The following is an 11,421-nucleotide window of genomic DNA, read 5'->3' as shown; positions in this document are numbered from 1 at the left end:
GAAAGAGCCGTCTTTTCTTTGGTGTCGGCCAACAGGGGAATCTGCCAGTACCCTTTTGTGAGGTCTAGTGTAGTCATATACCGGGCTGAACCAAGTCTGCTAATCAGTTCATCGACCCGGGGCATTGGGTACGCATCAGATTCTGAAACTTCATTAAGCTTCCTGTAATCATTGCAGAAGCGCCATTCCCTTGACGGTTTCGGCACCAAGACTATGGGGCTTGACTATCCACTTTTGGGTACCTCAATAACCCCCAGTTCAAGCATCCTTTTTACCTCCTGGGACACTACTTCCCTGCGGGCTTCAGGGATTCTATTGAGGGATTATATTGACCCTTAGGTTAGGGTCTGTCCGGATCTCATGCTCCAGGACCCTAGCGTGACCGGGTCGGTCGGTAAACAGATCCATATTCCTCTGCAAAAATTCTTTGCTTTCTTGTCTCTGGGATTTCGACAGGGTTTCCGCTATAATCACGTCCTGGATATTACCCTCCGGCTTTGTGACCAAGCAGGGAGAACCCAGTGAATCCCGCTCCTTCCAGGGTTTTAACAAATTTACATGGTAAAGTTGGACAGGCTTTCTCCTACCTGGTTGGAGAACTTTATAATTGACCATCCCTATTTTTTCCACCACCTCGTATGGTCCTTGCCACTTGGCAAGAAACTTACTTTCTATGGTGGGGACTAGCACCAGCACCCGATCCCCTGGGTTAAACTGTCTGACTTTGGCTGACCAATTATAGAGGTTAGCCTGCCTTTCCTTCGCTTGGAGGAGCTGTTCTTTTACTGGTGGCATTATCTTGGCAACTCTCTCCTGCATTTGGGCCACATGTTCAATGACACTCTTATGTGGGGTAGCTTTGCTCTCCCACGTTTCTTTAGCTATGTCAAGTAGTCCACGGGGTTGTCGTGCGTACAATAGCTCAAAGGGAGAGAACCCCGTGGAGGCTTGTGGTACCCCCCGAATGGAAAATAGTAAATACAAAAGCAAACAGTCCCAATACCAGCCATCCTTTTCTACCATCTTTTTTAACATATTTTTTAGCGTTTTATTGAATCTTTCCACCAACCCATCTGTCTGGGGGTGGTAGACGGAGGTGCGCAATTGCTTAATCCTCAGCAACTTGCACAGTTCCCTCATTACCTTTGACATAAATGGGGTCCCTTGGTCTGTAAGGATCTCTTTGGGGAGCCCCACCGAGTGAACATCTGGAACAATTCTTTACCGATACATTTAGAGGAAGTGTTCCTCAGAGGTATTGCTTCTGGATACCTGGTGGCATAGTCCACGATTACAAGGATATACTGGTGACCTCTACATGACTTCACTAGGGGTCCCACCAAATCCATAGCAATTCGCTCAAATGGTATTTCGATTATTGGTAGTACCAACGGGCTTCTGAAGTGCGAGATAGGAGCAGATATCTGGCACTGAGGAAAGGATCTACAAAAATTCTCTATTTCTTTATGGCACCCTGGCCAGAAAAACCTCTGTAAAATACGTTCCTGTGTTTTTTCTGCCCCTAAATGATCGCCCAATATGTGAGTGGGGGCTAGGTCGAGGACCGTATGCCTATATCCACCAGGTATCAGAAGTTGTTTTACAACTTCATTCTTTACCCAATACAACAATTCATTAATCAATTCAAAATGGGGAAATCACACCTTATCCCCTGCCTCTTGGGGTACACCATTAATCACAGAGATATTTTCTCATGCATTTCTTAAAGTTAGGTTATTAAGCTGTGCAGTCCGAAAATTATCCCTGTTCACCTCAAGATCAGGTACCTGGGGTTCCGGAGTGGGTTCCTCAGAATCAGTCAGTCCTGCAAAGGGAAATTCGTTAGGCTGACGTTGAACATCTCCCGTGTTGTTCGACGTGCTGGTTCCGCAAGGCCACGGTACCTCCGCCCACAGTTCCCAAAACAAAGGGAAGTCCCTCCCAATTATCAGTGGGTAGAGTAATTTGTTAACCACACCTACCTGGTGTACATAGGTTCCACACACTGTGCTTATGGTCACCTGGACAGCCGGATATTCTTTGGTGTCCCCGTGTATACAGACCACCCCCAATCTGCCCCGGGGGCCCAGTCCAGTCCAGTGGCGATGGCTGAGTCCAGCAATGAAATCATGCTCCCAGAGTCCAGCAAGGCAGACACTTCCACACCATTCACTGTCACTTGACACATCTGTGGCTGGGTGTCTCTGTCCACCCCTGTAGCGCAGGTAGAATGTGCCACCACAGAACAGTCCCGGCCATAGGAGCATTCCATGGGTTCAACCCAAGCTGGACAATGAACGGCGATATGCCCTGGACATTGGCACTCCCAGCACGTAATGGGGTGACCGGGTTTCTTTGCATGTGCTCCAGACCCCTCTGGTTCCTTGGCTTCCTTTCTGACACGGATTTGGAGCTCTCTCTCCAAGCGTCTACAGGATGACTAGGAGGCCTCACAGCCGCCACTGTCTCTTCCGCTGCAACATACCGCTTGACCAAGCCCACCAGGTTGTCCATGTTCTCGGGATTTCCCTGGGCCACCCATCGTTGGATAGGCCTGGGCAGAGTCTGTATAAACCGGTCAATCACAACCTTCCCCACTATTTGTGTAGGCGAGGAGGTTTCCGGCTGCAGCCATTTTTGGGCTAGGTGCAAGAGATCAAACATTTGTGACCTGGGCGGTTTGTCTTGGCGAAACTTCTAGTGATGGACTCGCTGTGCTCGGACTGCCATGCTCACCCCCAGGCGAGCCAGAATCTCCGTTTTTAGCTTATCATACTCCCCGGCATCCTGTTGGGGCAAGTCATAATATGCCTTTTGCGGCTCCCCAGTGAGATAGGGGGCTATAACTTCGGCCCATTGTTCTGTTGGCAGTTTTTCTCTTACTGCCAGCCTTTCAAAGATGGCCAGGTAAGCTTCCACATCATCCTCTGGGGTCATTTTTTGTAACGACCCCCTTACAGTTTTTAATATGTCCATGCTAGTGGATGACTTCTCCTCTTTTCTTTTAGTCTCCATTAGTATCGCCATCTGACAAGTCAGCAAGTGATTTGTTTCTTGCTGCAGACACAATGCTTTCTGCTGCTGTATACTAGTTGCTGCTAGCTGTTTTATTAACTCCTCCATGGCTATGGCAACAGTTTGTTTTTTCCTCGGGGAGTTTACTACTGCCAGTGCCTCGAGCTGTTTTATTAAAGGGGTTGTCCGGCCATAAACATTAGGTCTCATTACTTCTGTTTGCCCAATACAATGCACTTTGTAATATACATTGTGCATTGTAAATTAGGCAAACAGAAGTTATTCACTTACCTTTTGGGATGCCCCCCCCCCCTGTGTTGCTCCTCGGTTGCCATGGGTTCCGACAAGTCTCTTGTCCTCTTCTTGTCGGGACGACGGGGACACGCTTCTCCAGCACAGCTCTGCGCATGTGCAGAAGAACTTCAGCCGCTGGGAAGCTCAGTTCTGCCTGCAGGGGAGGCGTGGCTGCTGGCTCTTCATCTCCAAGGTAAGAATGAGTGGAGGGGCGGGCTCTCGCGGGGGGGGGGGTGGAGAGGGAGAGATGGATGGATGGATGGATGTTTGCAAGGGTGGGGGTGCAGTGATGTGTGTGTGTGTTCATGGTGTCTGGAGACCCGGCTGTCAGAAGTCCCGGGGGAAGGGGGGGGGGGTGGAGAGGGAGAGATGGATGGATATGTGCAAGGGGGGGGGGTGCAGTGATGTGTGTGTGTGTGTGTGCAGGGACCCGGCTGACAGAAGTCGGGGGGGGGGGTCATTGTGAGGGGGGGGGGGCTGTGGGAGGGGCACTATGAGGGCATGTGTGTGTGGGGAAATGTTTTGTTTTACTTTACTTTAGCAGGGTGGGGGGGGGCAGTAGGTAGCCTTGCAGTGGGGGGCTGCAGGAGAGTTCTCTCTCGGCTCTCCCCAGCCCCTCTCCATTCACTATACACTCATGCCAGGATTTTATCCTGAACCATGAGTGTATAAGTGTCCCCTGGCTACAACCCCTCTGAGTATAGTATGCAGCAGGAGGCGGGGCCTGGGTGGGGAGAGACTGTAGAGCAGTTCAATAGAGTTGGGCGTGTCGTGGGCGGGGCTGGGAAGTGAGCTGAGGGAGGCCATGAAATCCTGCTTTTTCATGCCTCTTACTGCCATCGGGAGCGCGCACACAGAAGAGGGAGAGCGCAGAGCATTGTGGGAAGGCAGCACAGAGGCGCCATCTTTGAAAGCTGCAGTGAACATCAGATTCTAAGGTAAGAAACTGACATTGCAGCTGATCTGCCTGCCGGTTTGAGCCCCTGTATGCTGTGTGTTACTATCCTTACTGAAAGGGAAGCAGCAGCATTATAAAAATGTTTACCCTGTGTGGCCGGACAACCCCTTTAACTCCTCCAGAGCTATGGCAGCAGTTGTTTTTTTTCCTCGGGGAGTCTACTACTGCCAGCGCATCCTCCACCACTTGTAGCACAGCGGGGGTTAAAGAGCACACCAAACGGTCACTTTTCTTCTTGTTTGGGTTTATTCATATAATCTTTGTTTTTTTTTCAAATCAAGTTTTATTGGAAATTTTTCAACAATATAAGGGGTACAAGGCATTGACTGGCATTCGGCTTCCAACGTCCGGAAGAGGACCAGAGATAATACACAGGTTATAATATTTCGCATACACGCCTCTCCGGTTATCAATGACTACTACTGGAAAACAATAGTAACAGTGATGCTGGAAGAAAGATCCAAACTCTTCACATATAAGTTATCTGGAAACCGCAACCAGAGAAGAGGAAAGGCAAAGAATAGTCTTAAGAAGACAAACACAGGAAAAGAAAAAAGGTGGGGGGGTCCAGAGGGGGAGGGGGGAGGGGAGGTACAGGGGCGGGTGGGGGATATTAGGGTTTAAAGGAGAGGAACACCCTGGGGGGGTGAACCCCGTCTCACTTGTCCCAAACCGCCAGGAGCCTCACCTGTCTCCAGGGCGTCCAAATTTGGCTGAACTTGTCGTGGGTGTTTTTGGACCAGCTGTATAACACTTCTAGATTGTAAAGGTGGTCTACTCTTTCCTTCCACTGTCCGAGCGATAGGGGTGTGCTTTGTAGCCAGAGGGACAAGATTAAAGATTTGGCAGCATCAAATAGAAAAGCTATCAGTTTATTCCTCAGTGGGTGGAAGTGGTTTGACAGTCTCCAGAGGAGGACCATGTCTGGTGAAATGGACAGGTTCGCTGAGAGTTTCTGGATAATTTTCTCTACCTCTTTCCAGAAGGGGACCAATATCGGGCACGTCCACCAAAGGTGTAGGTATGACCCTGTGCCGCTCTTGCATCTCCAACAGGTTCCCTGGGAGCGAGATTATGACCGTGTAGCCATTGGGGGGTTCGGTACCATCTGACCAATAATTTGTAATGCGACTCCTGACTGAGTATACATGGGGATAGCCCGAAGGAGGTTCTTAAAATCAAGCTAGACTCATTTGTCGAGAGCGAGATACCCAGCTCCCTCTCCCACGAGGTAAGGAATGCTGGCTTATAGGTGGTGGGAGGTGATATGAAGTTTTTGCGCAGGAAGGCAATTTTCCTAAGGGAGGGTTTATTTTCAGCCAGGGCCTTCTCAAAAGGAGTTCGTGGTCTAGTGGATTTGTGTGTTTGGAGGAACTCCTTAAATACCCCTAGCACTTGAGCTTGATGTAAGAAGAAGAATTTTTCCAGTGGCAGTAACGTATGTAAGATAGCAGATGGCGGGAGGTGGGCGAGGGATTGCAAATTGGACAGAGTGAACGATTTGAATCTCCTCCATACCGAGGCAGTGCTCGGGTCCAGAGGAAGGTCGAGTGTTTTGGTAATATTGCGCAATGGAAAGATGGGGGAGGGAGCCGGAGCAAGGTCCGCTCTAAGCTCATCCCAGACTCCGCATGGGCCCCTGAGTAATGGGTTACAGGTCTTAGCTTTGTAGCGGTTCCCCGAAGGGAGCCATAGGTCCTCGGCCAGTGAATCGCCATTGTACCCTTCAACAAGCGTAGCCAGAAGTATGTCACGACGTGCTTGGGTTAAATCTAGCCAATAGCGAAGTTGTGATGCCCGGTAGAAATCGTACAGGTTAGGGAGGTCGATACCACCCTCAGAGCTCCTCTTGATCATCAGGCTGTACGCTAGTCTTGGCCTCCTCTGCCTCCACACGAAGCCTGAAAAGGCTGAGCGTAGTGTCTTTAAAAAGCTAGCTGGGAGGTGGATGGGAAGCATTCTAATCTTATATAGAATGATAGGTAGTATGTATGATTTAATAATATTTTTTCTACCGAACAATGATATAAGTGGCCCATTGAAGGATTTAAGAAGGTGTTTGAGCTGGCCCAACAGAGGGGTAAAGTTTGCGCTATAGAGATCTTCAGCGTGTTTAGATAGTTTTATGCCTAGGTAGTCCGAGGAGGACGACCATGCAAAGGGAGAGTTGGCTCTCAATAATTTGCACTGGTTTGTAGGAATGGAGATATTCAATACTGTTGACTTAGCAAAATTAATTTTAAAGTTGGAGACCGAGCCAAACTCCTCCAGCAGCTCCGTGAGTCTGGGCAGAGTCTTTTGCGGATCAGTTATTAAAAAGACGATGTCGTCAGCGAATGCTGCTGTAGAGAGCGATTGACCACCAATAGGCAGGCCCCGGACCACATGGTCCTGTCTGACCTTTAGTAGCAGGGGCTCCAGAGCCAAGATGAAAAGAGAGGGTGAAAGGGGGCAACCCTGCCGAGTACCGTTTTTTTATATTGAAGGGAGGGGAGAGAGTGTCATTAATTTTAAACCTAGCATAGGGGCACGTGTAGAGGGAGAACACCGCCCGAATAAACTCCACCGGGAAATTAAAGTGGTGCAAGACTCTTTATATAATGCCAATCGAACCTATCAAAAGCCTTTTTCGGCGTCAGTGCCTACTAAGGCTAGGGGTATCTTATGGCATTGAGCGTAGCGGGCCGCATGGCGTAATCTAATGCAGTAGTCTCTCCCCTCCCTTCCCCTAACGAAGCCTGTCTGTTCCCCATTGATCAAGGAGGGCAGGAAGGGCTCTAATCTTTTGGCTAGTAGCTTAGCCCAGAGTTTCATGTCTAAATTGATTAGGGATATTGGGCGGTAGCTTCCACATAATTCTGGGTCCTTACTGTCTTTATGGATCAGGGTGATGTGAGCCTATTGGGACTGCCTCGGCAGGGATGCCCCCACAACAGTTTGTTAAACAGGTCCGTCAATTTCGGCTTTAGAATAGGCAGAAAAGATTTATAATACTGAATGGGAAGACCATCCGGGATGGGGCTTTTGTTAGGGGGACATATTCATGTAATCTTTAACAGAAAACATAGACGACTGAGTCTCCAGAGAAATAATAAATGATGGCAACAACAAAGTCTCTTTTTAAGTTTAACCCTCCACAGTCCGTAGGTGAAGCGAGTAAATCCTCAGCTGAGGAAACCATACAAGTCCATAGGTTTTCACAGACCTGTGGATGTCCAGAGCGCAGCTGGTCCTTACGCCTTCAGTATATTCAGACTCTAGTTCAAGGGCAGGCGTACCCCAGGGGTCCTGCTGGAACCACGCAGCACCTCGTCCACAGCACCTCTCTGCTCACCAAGGAAGTCACAGTTTAACTGCAGCCTGAATCTCCCAGGCACACACACCTCTCTCTAACTTCCACCTGTCTCCTTAAATGGCATGCTGGACTGGTTGTAAGATCTGGCCTGGAGTAAAAGAGGGCCAGACTACATCACAGAGGCTAATAACCTATGTGACACATACCTTCCACTCCAGACCACACCTCTCACCCTGTTACAGAGGCTTGAGTGAAAACATCGCAAATAAGTATGAAACCATTGAAAAATCCTTGGTTTCATAATCATACATTTTTACTTGCTCTCGCATAGCAAAAAAAACTATCGCTGGTGGGTAGGAGCCCTTAAACAGTCACATTTTATGCAAAAAAAAATGTAGCTTGTGTAAAAAAATGGAAAAACCTTGAAGGAGTCACTAAACCAGCACTGCAGAACCTTAAAGGGGTTGTCCCACTTCCAGCTGATTTGCAGGAAGAAGCAGACTACTCCGTACATTGTGCAGTGGCCTCGGTGCAATAGGACTCATCCTTCAATAGGACTCAGCCTGCAGTACCAAGTTAGGCCACTATGCAATGTACAGAGCTGTTTGCATCTTGTAGCAAATCTGATAGAAGTGGAACAACCCTTGCAATTTGATAATCCAGCAATTTTACACTGAATGACCATGTTATTAGAGACCCTAGCCCTTTCACGATTGGGGATTCCCTATATGGAAATTAGACATATTTTCTGTGGATCAGTTGCATTGTGAATTCTCACTAGATGGGAAAATCCAGTGATATTAGCGACTTCCAACGAGATCTGGTAATTGGTACTAGACTAGCCGGGACCAAGATTTCACTGCCAACCTTGTGGGGTTTACTTGTATAATGATGTGGAGAGTATATAGAAAATGTCGTGATTGAGGTAAAAGATCCAGCGAAAGGGGATCCTGTGGACTTATACAACTTGTTGCTGAAAGTGTTCAGAAGAGGATGTCAAGAATCATTCTGATGAAGTTAGCAAATTGAAGCAAAAGACAACGCTGGTGCCCCAACTAAAGTGTCCGAACACACAACTTGTTGTTCCCCAGCACGGTAAGGCTATAACAGCAGGCGACCAGTTCCAGCGCCATTGACTCTAAGCAAAACAGAAAGACAAGACTCCAGTGAGCAAAAACGCACAAAAATTGTATCACTGAGCTGGTAAAACATCACCTGGTCAGATGACTCCAGATTTCTGTTGTACCGTGCTTTGGGTGGGGGGTGTCAGGATTTGGCGCAAGCAGCATGAATTGATGCTCCCTTGTGCCACAGAGGAGTAATGCCATGGGGAATATATTCTTGACACACCATGGGTCATCTGATAACTGTTAATGGGTAACATGATGAATTGCCGAGGCTCTGAAGGACAAAGGAGGTTCTCCATGCTTCTACATGGGTGTATCTAATAAAGTGGGCATTTAGTGTATGTAGTTTTGCATGAAGAGGTTATGGGCTCCTTCACACTGGCGAGGGCGATATCGCCCTTGCCACCTATGCGAAACCTCCTTTCATGTGGAAACAGCCTCGCATCACTGCGGGGATAAAGGAATCCCCCATTGAAGCGGACACAGTTCTCCCATCGTTTTCAATTGGGCCGACATTGCTGTCGTCGGTCCAATTATAAACAATGGGTGATATCGTAAAAAGATAGGACATCTCGCAACGCACAAATCTCGCACGTTTTTCTTGCCAGTATGAAGGCACCCTAAAAACAGCAACCATAAGAGAGTTAGCTTGTGGGTTATTGGATGGCTCTGTGAATGCATCCAAAGGAAAATTAGGGATAGGATGTCATAAAACAGTTTGGTTCTGAGGGTAGCATGGCAGGGAGTTTGAATCCTTCACAACCTCGCGGCTTTATCATTGGGATATTTCCGAACCTTCCACGACTGAGGGCTGTTTGGAGCTTTGATGTCAATGCAAAATTTCACCTTTGAAACAATGCATTATAAGGGCTCTTTCACACGACTGTATGCATTTTTATGTTTGCCCATACGCGCCGTAAAATGGCATAAATGAATAATTGCCACAATCAAACCATTGTATATCTTCAATTCTAGTAAAACCGAGCATTGCAAAAAAATACTGTTTCAATGGAAAATATACAATGGAAACTTCACAGGACGCAGCAGTAAGGAAGTGTGGATTCTAACCCTCATCCCTTGCTGTTTTCGAGGTACCATCTGGAGCCTGAGTCCTAGGGAGTAACCACTGAGCTCTTCATCCTGCTGACCTGTTCAACTGTAAAGCAAAACTTTTATGGCTTCCTGTGGATAAAATAACCCGGCAATCCTTTTATCATGTGTATTCAGCCAAATACTGGGGGGATCCATGCTGCTGTCTCTACATGTCCCTATTAAAGTCATGTGAGCACATAAATGTTAATGTAGGCCATATGTTTTATGACACATGGCAAGCTATAGATGAGAAGCTCAACGGGTCAGACGTGGCTTGCACTGTCCTTGTTTGAAGGAAAACTTGGGAAAATGCCCAAAGGAAAAACAAGGATAAAGGTTTCCGTGACACACAGTATATAGTCAAGGGAAGTTTCATTTGTCCTCTTTAAGGGGGCTTTCAAGTCTCATGAGCTAGCCTAAAAGTGTAGCACCCATATAATAGTAATATAGTGCGCAGGGCTAAAAAACAATAATGTCCATCTAGTTCAGCTTATTACACACCCCCCATGTTGATCCAGAGGAAGGCAAAAAATAAATATCAATGAGGTAGAAGCCAATCGGCCGCATTTTTGGGGGGGAGGGGGGGTGGATCCTTCCCGACTCCAATCTGGCAATCAGAATAATCCCCGGATCACCAACCCTTCTGAAGTGATTATAACATGTAATACTGTAAGGCCTCCTTCCCACGGACGGATTTCCGCTGCAAAATTCGCTGCGAAAATCCGCTGCTTCGCCCGCAGCTATTAGGTTCTATTGAACCTAATAGCTCAGGGCACACGGTGCAGAATTCCACCGCGGAATTCCGTACTGTGAAATCTCCCTTCCTCACCCGCGGCATGCTCTATTTGCCGCGGGTATACGCCCCGACGGCTTCCATTGCAGTCAACGGAAGCCATCCATTCACGCTATCTTCTGCTGTAGCACAGCGGAAGATAGCGTGAAAACGCTTCCCCGCCTACCGCCACCGCGTCATATGATGCGGCCGGCGCGTCACATGACACGGCTGGCCGCGTCATGCGACGTGGCCGGCGTGTTACATGACGCGGCGGTGGTGGGCGGGGAAGCGCCATGCAGGAGCGAGGACGCCGGATCCGCAGGTAAGTATGGGGTCTCCTGGGGGGCGCCGTGACGGGCTCCGCCACGGAATTTCGTGGCGGAGCCCGTCACGGCCGTGTGCAGCTGGCCTAACACTCAAGAAAGACGTCCAAGCCCTGCTTGTACTTTTTTAGTGAATTTGCCATCACCACGTCCTCAGGCAGAGAGTTCCATGGTCTCACTGCTCTTACAGTAATGAACCTCCTTCTATTTTGGTGTAGAAACCTTCAAGATGTAGAGGATGCCCCCTTGTTACAGTCACAGTCCTGGGTTTAAATAGATGATGGGAGAGATCTCTGTATTTTTTTTTTTAAACTAAATAGCCCCAATTTTGATAACTTCTCTGGGAATTGTAGTCCACCCATTTCATTTATAATAATCGTTATTTATATAGCGCCAACATATTATGCAGCACTTACAAAAACAGGGGGATACAGAATGACAAAAGTACAAAAACCATGGTTACATGTAGTAATCAATTAAAGGAAACAATAAGGGTGAGGGTCCTGCTCCAACGAGCTTACATACTACAAATAATGAGGTGA

This window comes from Eleutherodactylus coqui, chromosome 12 (genome assembly GCF_035609145.1).
Source record: "Eleutherodactylus coqui strain aEleCoq1 chromosome 12, aEleCoq1.hap1, whole genome shotgun sequence".
In the NCBI taxonomy this organism is placed as follows: Eukaryota; Metazoa; Chordata; class Amphibia; order Anura; family Eleutherodactylidae; genus Eleutherodactylus; species Eleutherodactylus coqui.
The sequence above is the reverse complement of the archived record's forward strand: the minus strand, read 5'-3'. Positions refer to the sequence as shown.